The following is a 10,728-nucleotide window of genomic DNA, read 5'->3' on the forward strand; positions in this document are numbered from 1 at the left end:
AGAGTATCAGAAGATAAAGCTGAATAAAAATAAGGGGTAGGCTGGGAGTTTTCAGCCCACACTCAGAAACTGGAGCAGCTGAGATCTATGAAATTCCAGTGCTTTGGAGCATGAACCTGTGGCAGGGGGGAGAATGGTCCTGCTGCTCAGGACCTGCCTTTGTGGTGCCAGCCAGAGTGAGATTCTGGCAGGGAAGAGCCAGGCTGGAGGGGGAGAAAGGCACTGGCACAGGTTAGAGGGATAAAGGGAACTGGGAATGCCAGAGGGAACAGGGGAAGGGGAAGGAAAGGCACGGGGGGAACGGCAGAGCAGGAGCGAGGTGATGCAAGAAGAGTGGAAGTGAACCTGCCAGAAACACGTGGAGTATTCCTCACGTGGAGAGGGGAATACCAGGACCAAAAGGAGATGGATCACAATCAATCTCCCACCAATTTAGTTTTGGGAATGGCTGGGAGACAGACTGGTGGACCAGGAAACAACATTGCCACTGAAAGTGGCGTTTACAAAGGCTGAGAGATGATCGCACGGGCAATTTAGTCTTTTGTAACTTTGAAATGCTTTGCCTTCCAGACCTCAGTGTTTATTCCTTACTTCCTGTCACATATGATAAATTTAATGCATCTAAGCAATTAACCCATTGAAGCAGGGTGATGTTTGGTCCTGTTTGCACACAGCCCTTGCTGGGATGTGTTGTGGTTCTTTGGCTGAGCCTTTGCACATCGTGGAGGCAAAAGTGTCGACGGAGGGAAATGTGAATTCCAGCAATGGTTTGATACAAGGTGCTGGGTTTATATCAGGGCCACCAGGCAAAAATAACAAAAGGGGAGTTTAGGATGAGTGCCAACAGCAGCAGGAGCCCCCCCAGCTGAGACCCAACCCAACACAAGAGCGTTCAGGAAGCACAAGCCTGCACAGGGAGGCAGATGGGCCTTGTGGGTCCACTCTGCCTTTAACTTCCCAGATCTTGCACAGCTTTCCCCAAAAGCCAGCACAAAGGAGTGTCAAAAGACAGAATACATATTCATGGCCATTTCTGGAGCTGCAAACTATGAAAAGAAATCAAGTCGCTCTCATCCGTGGACTGAAATTGAGAGTACACTCTAATCCAAAAGGATCCCAGCTCACAGAGTGGAGTATGAAAATCTTATAAAGCACTGCAACACTCCATAAATAATTTTCAAACAAGAAGCTTTTTGTTTCAGTGATGGCAATACTAAAAAGGGAGAACGGCAAATAGCCGTCGAGAAGAGGCTGAAACACCGAAGCACTCTGTGCTGATGTTAACTTTAATCACTGCAGGAGTTACACCCAGAGTTATCAGTCATTTATTAGAAGCTGCAGATGATCATTGCAGAGGTTTAGATTAACATGGACTGGAGGCTGGTGCTGTGCCAGTGGGGTGCCACGTGACGGGCAGCCCATGGAATAAACATTCTGGCACATCAGAGCGCTATAAATCCTCCAAATGAAAGAAATTAAAAAGCCAGGAGCAATTTTGAAAATGATTTATGATTGGAGGTGCACTTAGGAATGCTTTTATTGTCACGGGAACGTCTCCTTTCACATCCTTAAGGTGACAGAGCCGCTCTGCTTCTGGATTTCCCGGGCTGCCCTGTGGATGTGAGCACCACAGAAATGTGCTGGGGGCTGGGGGGCATCTGGGCACTTCAGCAGCATCCCCGAGTTATGAGGGCTGGCTTTGCACAGCCCCAGGGTGAGAGAGCTGCAAATCCATTCTGACATGTAAAGTATGAGAAAAGACACCAGTTGTGGGGTGGGTTTTTTTCCCCCCCCTTTTACATCTATACCATAACCACATTCCTAAGTGCACGTATAAACATTTTATAACACGGGTTTGGAATAACACTTGAAAAATAAACTTAAGACTAGTTCCCCAGCAGAAGGTATTCTTATCAAAATAGCAGTCTGTTGCAAGTCAGCCCTTTGCTCCATACGTGAAAGATGCAGCGCTATCTGTTAGTGTTCTGCTGGTGTAAATATTGCTGAATGTTTCTCTAAAATGCAGTTCTCGTGCTGATACAGATATGTTTTCTCAAACAAAAAGTGCTTTCACTACAAAGTGAAAGGCCAAACACTGTGGTTTGCAGGCAGAATGCTGTCTTGCCTACTCAAGGAAGAGCAGCTGGAGTGAAAGCTGGGATATGTGTGATATCCAAGATTTGGGCATGTTGGGTAATCCTGCCCCAAGCCAGTGGTACCCTGATGGGCACAAACCTCCCTGCAGCTTTCCTGCCTGCCTTTTGCTCTGGGCATGGCTTCCCTGCATGGCCTCATGCCCCTTGTTCTTCTGGGGTGTCCCAGCTGGGCGCTGTGCAGCTACCCAGGGCTGGAATGCATTTGGGTTAGCAACACCACGTGGTCATTACTGTCCCCAGATGGGGGAAAACTTTAAAAAAAGTCAGGGTGGGTGATGGTTTCAGGTGAAGGTTGGCACCTCTCCCAGTGCTGCCTGCCTTCTTTAGTGATCCCTGTATCGACCCACAAACATTTCCTCCACGTGTTCTCACTGCTGACTCCTTAGAAAGGGTTAATTTTGTATCTATCTCCTGATCTTTTTGATGTTCCCATCCTGGGGCAGTGCAGCAAAACAACTTTTATAACTTGGTTGGAGGTCGGCTCTTCAAAGCCTGGCAGCTCAGGAGCAGCCTTACAAAACTCGGCGCGTGTTTGCTGAACCTGGCTTCTCCTGGGCTGGGCATTAAACTCCTGCCAGGTTCTCTCACCCTTCTGGGGGCAGCCCCTCACACCCCCAGCCCTGAGAGGCTCCCTGTGTGCCCACACACCCCCTGAGTGCACTGACACTCCAGGGAACCTAAATTGCATATGCACCTCGTGGGGTGCACCCTCATGTAGGGTGAATGTGGTGGGAGCCTTTTGGGGATTGCATGTGGAAGGCTCTTTTTGAATTTACAAAGGTTTATTTACATTTTCAAAGCATCTTTTATTGTGGTTTGTCTGTTGTGGTGCTGATGTTGACCCTGGATTTATGGTTCACTGATTGCCAGGTAATTACACGCCGTTAATAAATCAATAATTTGTTTTGATCCTGATTTACTCTAAAACAAATTGAGCAGCTTTTCCCTGCAAAAACACAAATCCTTCTCTGTCCTTTTCTGAGAAATAAACTAATGAAGTTGTAAAGCAGCTCCCCTCTGCCCCCCACCAAATTCAGGAATCTCTTTGCCCCTACCAGACCTCATCCACCACGATGAACAAAAGGGGCAGAATGGGAACAAGAGGAGCTGGGCTCTGAGAGAGAAGCTCCCCGTGGAGATGAAGGGTACAGCTAAGTGTTTCCCAGGGGGAGGGAAAAGACCAGCAAGTTTTTGGAACAGAGGGATAGTCCTGTGAGTTGTACAAATTGTGCTGAGGGAAAGCAGAGGGAGCCCCTCAAACCCAGTGAGCACAAAGAGGGCTTACAGCTATCCAGGATTGCTCTGTGCAAAGCCTGAGCTGAGGAACTGCTCACTCACTTCCCTGGCTCTGTGCAGACCAGGTCTTTGCTCTGTGCATCCATAGTCTTCATGTCTCTTCCCACTTTGCTGGCAATGCTGCTATGACATTAACAGGTCCCTCTTTAAGGATAAATAACCTGGGAGAAATTGTCTGCCTGCACAGTAGGAGAACGTTCCTCCCCTTTTGGTAATTTGGATTTGATTTAGGAATGCTAAGCCATAATTTTAACAAGGCAGATGCTGCCAGGAATGCAAGGTGCAAGAAAAAGTGTTTTAATCCTTGTGTTGCATTTAAAAGACTGATGTGAGCAGATGCAGTGAAGGACCCTTCAGCATGGATCAGCTCCTCAAGGGGTTGTCCATCCTAAGTGGAGGATCATGTCTGAACCCTGGCCTGGGAGCCAGAGGGGCTGTGATCCCACCCCACACAGCCCAGTTTGTATTTCAGCACTGGGACATGAACTGGGAAATGTCTGTGCCGCTGGGTTTTGGTTTGCTGTTCCTACCTCTGTTGTACTGAAGGCACTTGAGAGGACAGCTCACATTCAGACTCAGGTGTTTATTGTTTCTTATCAATGCCACAGTCTCACAGCAGGGAGTTCTGCAGCCTTTCATTAGCAAGGCACAAAATGGCCAACTCTCTCCTTACAAAGTTTTTTAAGGCTAAACCGTCCAATTAAGAAACAACACCCTAATTATTTTCACTTTTAACCCAATAACCAATCACTCGAAGTCTGCACTGCGGATTTTTCTGTCTGCACAATACCACCCAACCCCATGGAGAAGGTGAAGAAGAAAGTGAAGAAGGACCAGCCTCTGCCCTAAAACCTCCATCTTGCTTCATACATATTACTATATTCTAAAACCCCAAACTCTAAGTTTTCCACCCTGTGATATCACACACTTCTAACCAACTCCGCACCCATAATCCCAGTGCTATCAATCAATTTTGGGAATTTCTCCATGGCCTCATGTCCAGTGCAGCGCTCTCCTGGGAGTCAGAGTCTGAGAAAGTCTGAAATTCCCAGCATCCAGAACTCCAACACTCTGGGTTTTCCAGAGGCTCTGCCTGCCCCAACCCTGCCTGTAGAAGGACAGACAGACCTCTGTCCACGGACAGATCTCTGTGGGGACGTGTGCCTGGTCCTGCCCTCCAGCAGGAGCAGGGGATGCCACCAGGCACAGCTGGTAATGCACAATGCAAGTGCCACGTGTGATTGTCTGCCAGTGCCCCAGCGCTTTCTGCAAGGCAGATTTAGGGATTTCAGTGTAAAGTCGTTTTAAACTCTGAACTAATGGGTAGTTTGGCAACAGCTTCTGCGTATGAAATCATTATTAATTCCTTTAGTACCATAATAACATTGATTTAGGTGAACTCTTATAACATAGAAATTGTATAGTATTTAGCTGTAATTAACGTCCCCTAATTAGGAAGTGTTGCCAAGTAGTTTTCTCTGCTGGCTCTGTTGTACTTAAGTGCAGCTGGATGAAAATTAACCACAAAGGGAACAGCTTGTGTTTTATGTGAAGTTTGCCTTTGATTGATTAAAAAACTATTCCTTATTACTTTATTTGATTATCAAAGAGGGTGCACTGGATTATCAGTGTTACAAAGGGCCTGGAAGTCCACATGCCATAAACTCCACACACATTTGGGTGAGCATTTAAGCCCAGTGACTTATCTGCACATTCAGAAAATTCACAGATTTATTTTGTCTCAATACGACAAGCCGCCACAATAAAAGAGAATTGATTTTAATGTGTCTGTCATTAATAAAGCCTACGGAAATTCGAGCAGAATTAGCACAATTTAATGTCCACTCAGAGGAAAGAGTCATGCACTGCAAGCTGAGAGGCATTTGTTGATGTGAAAAATGCTGACATTTTTGGAAATTCAAATTATAAATGAAATACTGCTGTCAGTTTACTGTGCAACTCTGTAGCATATGGTGCTTCTGCTGGTGGGTGTTATTTCAAAGTTTGCAAATCACACTATGAGAGTGTCCCTCTGGTGAGCTTTTGCAACGCTTAGCAACTGTGAATCAAAAGTGACAGTACAGAGGAAGAGGGACTAAAAAAACAATTTCTCTCTCTTTAAGTTGGTAGAACAAAGTGCACAATAAGTGCACAATAATGCGTTTTTACAGGGGGAAAAGAAAGGAGGCCAACATGCCAAAGCTAAAGGATACCAGTGCCTTCATTCCTGCAGAATAATGCACAAAGTCTTCTAAATTGTTAAAATAAAAATATGGTTTGTGTCTCCCAGTCTCTCTGACTTTGCTATGACAAGAGAATTAAAGCAACTGGCAGGTACAACGTATCATGATTCACTTTTAGAATTAGGAGAGTTGCTGCAAGACATAATGCAATCCCCTCAGTTGGTCCAGATGTTTCTTTTATCCATCTCTGAAGAAAGTTCCTGTGACCACAGAATAACATTTGCCATTTGAAAAGCATTGCCCATCTGAGGCTGGCAACACAGAGGAGAAAAGTCAGAAAAAAATGAGGTTCTGTAGCAGTCCAGCAGTGTGGACTCCAGCTAGGCTGGTAATTCACAGGCAAGGTAAATTTAAACAACTGAAATATGAAGACATCCTTCACCACAGCTTTCAAGAATCTGCTACCCAGTGACCCCTTTAATTTCCACTATCAAAGAGTGAGCTTAAAACTCGGATTCACTGTGGTTTGATCTGACCATAGCTGCTACTTGCTGCTCTGCTCCAGGTGGTGACTTTTGGCACCAAGGTGGAACTGTGGCTGTGAGGTACAGACCTCATCAATTTGCCAATCAAGCTGGCTGAGAATAGAAAGTGATGGGGCTGTCAGTAGCACTTCAAGCATAAGCAATTCCAAACTAAGCAATTTGGAAATTTAAATAGTTATAATGACCAAGATTCTCTATGTTGGCCCTTAATTACTGCAATGTCAATTCAGCTGAAAATTGCCTTTCCTAGGTAATGATAATTCTTAGAAAAATCTTTGCTTATACACCCACCCATAGCACTCATTAAGTCAAGCTCCTTCCTTTTGTCTGAAGAGCTGTCAATTTTATGTGACATCACCAATCATCTGCCATCTCAAACATCTGCAGGCTGTCTAGCTGAAGGCAGGTTTGTTCTGTCTCAGCTGCAGCGCTCTGCACGGCAGCCCAGCCTGCTGCTGGGAGCACTGGGGCACCAAATGGCTCTGATGAGCTGCTCCACTAAGCAATGAGTGACTCACATTTGGTTGTTGGCATCTGGGGCCCATGAAATTGCAGTGTGTGTTTTACATGTGAGGGGGGACCCCTCTCTGTTCCACACACCACATTTCTTATCTTTCTTTTGCAGCAATCTGCTATTTCCTCTTCATCCCTATCACATTACGACTGTCTGTTCATCTGCTCTGGTGGACATCACTACAGGTTTTCTTTTGGCAAGAAAAAATATGAGGGAGGAGCAAAACCATCTCCATTACGTGAATGTGTTATCAATGGTTCAGTGTTATTGTAACCCATGTCAGAATTTTTTTTAATTTCCCAGAAAAGACCAGCAACACCTTGCAGTTGTGGGTGCAGTGCAGCAATGCTTCCTTTCCTTCTCCCAGTCAACCTGGAGCAGGCTTTGCCTTGTGCCTTCCTATGGGTAATGTGGAAAAACCACTGCACCACAGTGCAGTTCTTGGGGTGTCCTGTGCAGGGCCAGGAGCTGGACTCGATGATCTGAGGGGTCCCTCCCCACTCAGCACATTCTATTCTATTCTATTCTATTCTATTCTATTCTATTCTATTCTATTCTATTCTATTCTATTCTATTCTATTCTATTCCATTCCATTCCATTCCATTCCATTCCATTCCATTCTCCATTTCTATGCCATATTCTATTCTATTCTATTCTATTCTATTCTATTCTATTCTATTCTATTCTATTCTATTTTATTCCATTCCATTCCATTCCATTCCATTCCATTCCATTCTCTATTTCTATTCCATACTCTATTTCTATTCTATTCTATTCTATTCTATTCTATTCTATTCTATTCTATTCTATTCTATTCTATTCCATTCTATTCTATTCTATTCCATACTCTATTTCTATTCCATACTCTATTTCTATTCTATTCTATTCTATTCTATTCTATTCTATTCTATTCTATTCTATTCTATTCTATTCTATTCCATACTCTATTTCTATTCTATTCCATTCCATTCCATTCCATTCCATTCCATTCCATACTCTATTTCTATTCTAAAGAGGAAATGGACTCCATTTTTGATTTGAAAAAGGAGGAGGGTTTCTTACACTCTGCTTTGTTGACCACTGCTCCTCTCACCATCCCTGCGTGCTGAGTGTGCCATTCTGCACCTTCTGTGACAGCTGCATAAGGGCTGCAGTCAAATTCTTGCAGTCAGAACAGTTTCTTACTAGTTTTGATGCAACTTGCTCACTTTTTCACCCTGCTCCTGATTCTTGGCTCGCACACAATGAAATAGGAGGGGCCTTAGGCACTTAAAAAAAAAAACAACAAAAAAAACAGCCCTCAATAAATCCCCTTAAGGGCCCATTTTAATTCTGCTTATGCTCTTGATGTGCAAGTTCTTACCCTGCTATTCCCCTAGAAGCAGTTTATTTCTGTCTGCCAGCCCTGCCAAAGTGACAAAATCCCCTTTCCCACCCACCATGTAATTGCTCTGTTGATGCCCTTCCCACACATGCCTGTAGAAAGAAAGCTCTCACTTTATTTGCACTGCTGAAGTGAATAACATCTCTTTCCTCCCTCCATGTGGCTTTCAAGCAGCCCCAGTGCCATTAGTTATTTCTATTCTGGAGCAGCACCCCATCTGAGAAGGGAGCATGTTCCAAGGGAAGGGAAGCCAAGGCCTGATCTGCCAGCTCTCATGTGCCCACAGCTCCTGGAGCTGAGGAATTTGGGGCTTGTCAGAAAGGCAGAAGCAAGCATTACAAATAGGGGATATTCAGAGAAAGGGAGCAAAAAAAAAAAAAAAAAAAAAGAAAATCAAAGGCTGCATTTTAAAATTCCTTTTTTTTTTTTTTCCTTACAGTAAAGGCTATGGGCTGAAGTAGCTCCCTCTCGTCTGTGCTTTCACAGTGCCACATTGTTAATTTCAGATTAACTATCCATTGGAATTGGGTTTTTTTTAACTTTCCCAGTGCCTCTCAGTCTTCTTCATGTAAACTTCTATTGTATGCAGAAAACAAAAGTAGTTCTAGAACCAGTCTAAAGTTATGTTTTTCTTTTAATTCCTTTTGGGTTTAATTATCCATCTACTCTAAAGGTGCACCAGAGATTAATTTCCCCACCTCATTCCAGCTGCCTGGTGCATGATTACAGAAAACCACACCACCACTACTAACTAAATCATCAGAAATAATTTCTTCAGCTTGCCTAAGGAAACTGACCCCAAACTCTTGTTAAAACGTCAAAATTTACTGAAGCATGGTTATGTGGATACAAGAAATAGAGTTTCAGAGCCACTCACCTCTAAGGCAAACAATGCTCAATAAATTTATTTCTTAATAATATTTAAAATATAATAGCATGGCCTGAGATAGAACAAATTTTTGCTTTAGACATGCTAAGTTTTTTCACATAGTTTTGCTCCTCTGTGGTTTGGCAATCTAAGATTGGTCAATAACCATAGTTATATTGTTAAATAATAGCAGAGCATGGCTGTAACACGTTGTGCAGTCAGCATCCCATTACATGCAGCTCCACAATTTTGCAATGTGACAACTCTCTTTGCAGGGACAAAGTCCTTCACAATGGTCTAAATCACACATTTGTTCTTCCTCTGAGCACTGGAGGTTGTCAAAACCTGTTACACTCTAGCAGGGGAGCCTTTTAGACCTATTCCAGGGCTGGCTTCATGCAGACAAAACACATTAAAGGCCACTCAGGTGCCACATGTGAGGGATCACAGCAACCTGCTCGTGCCCACACCATCCCAAGCAGCCATGGCCAGCTCCCCTCCTCCTCTGCCAGGCTCAGCAAACACCAGGACCTGGCTGCAGTCAGCTCCTATTCCTTCCTTGGATTGTGTTCAGGGTATCAGAGGGGGTGTTTGTCACCAACATGTTTTAGGGAAAATCCTTTCCTTAGGGTTTTTTCTCCTGAGAAGCTGAGAGGCCGCAGGAACAAAATGCAAACAATGATTGTCTGCTGCTGTGGGATGCAACAGGTGGGTCTGGGATTGGTCTCATGTGGTTGTTTCTAATTAATGGCCAATCCCAGTCCAGCTGTCCAGACTGTTTCAGTCAGTTCAAGCCTTTGTTATTCCTTCTTTTTCTATTCTTAGCTGCCTTCTGATGAAATCCTTTCTTCTATTCTTTTAGTATAGTTTTTAATATAATATATGTCATAAAATAATAAATCAAACCTTCTGAAACATAAAGTCAACTTTCTCATCTCTTCTCTCACCCTGAGACCCCTGTGATCACTGTCACAGGTGTTAGCAAAAATACTGCACACACCAAAGTTAGGGGAAAGTGGGAAGAGTCTCATTTTAGTGAGAGCATAATGGACTAACCTGTCCCTCTCTGGGTATCCAGATTTTCTGGGCTGCCTCACCATTTCCCTCTGCTCTAGTTACTTCCTCTTAAAGCAGGCTAACTTTTATTTGAACTTCTGTTTGTTTAGAATGAATGAGCTAATTTTTGAAGCAGCCAAAATGTATCTGTGAAGGAGCTGTGTTGATTCCCATTCTCTCCCTGGGCTAACTCATGGAAATCTTTTCTTGGGGAGAACCTTATCTTGCAACTCTTCTGATGGTGCTGCCATGCTAGACACTGGCTGTGCCTTTTTTGGCTTGGCCTTAGTCCTTCACTCTGCTTTTTTATCCCCAACAGGACCTTCTGCCTCCAGTTCAGGCATTATCATATCTTCATAGCTGCACCTGATTACAACATTTTATAATCAGCTCTAAATTTTTCCACATCAGCATGGATTCGTTAATGGCAGCCTGCAAATAACAGCCTTTGTCATAAAGCCCTGCATTAAAATTTTATCTTTATGGAAATATTTATATTTGGGTTTGGATAAACAGAAACCAGTTCTGCTGTGAGTACAAATCAGTGCTCCTGCTGTGTAAACTGAGGGGTTGAAAAATGTAAAGATGAGACTCTGCAGCATGCTCCCCAATGATCTGCAGAATGCCCCCAAAACCCTCTTATTTATTCCTAGACAGGGATTCCAAAGCTGAAATGAAACCATGTTCCTCAGAGTGGCTTTTGACTGGTTCCAAGGTGATATTTC

Source organism: Fringilla coelebs, assembly GCF_963513975.1.
Source record: "Fringilla coelebs genome assembly, chromosome: 5".
In the NCBI taxonomy this organism is placed as follows: Eukaryota; Metazoa; Chordata; class Aves; order Passeriformes; family Fringillidae; genus Fringilla; species Fringilla coelebs.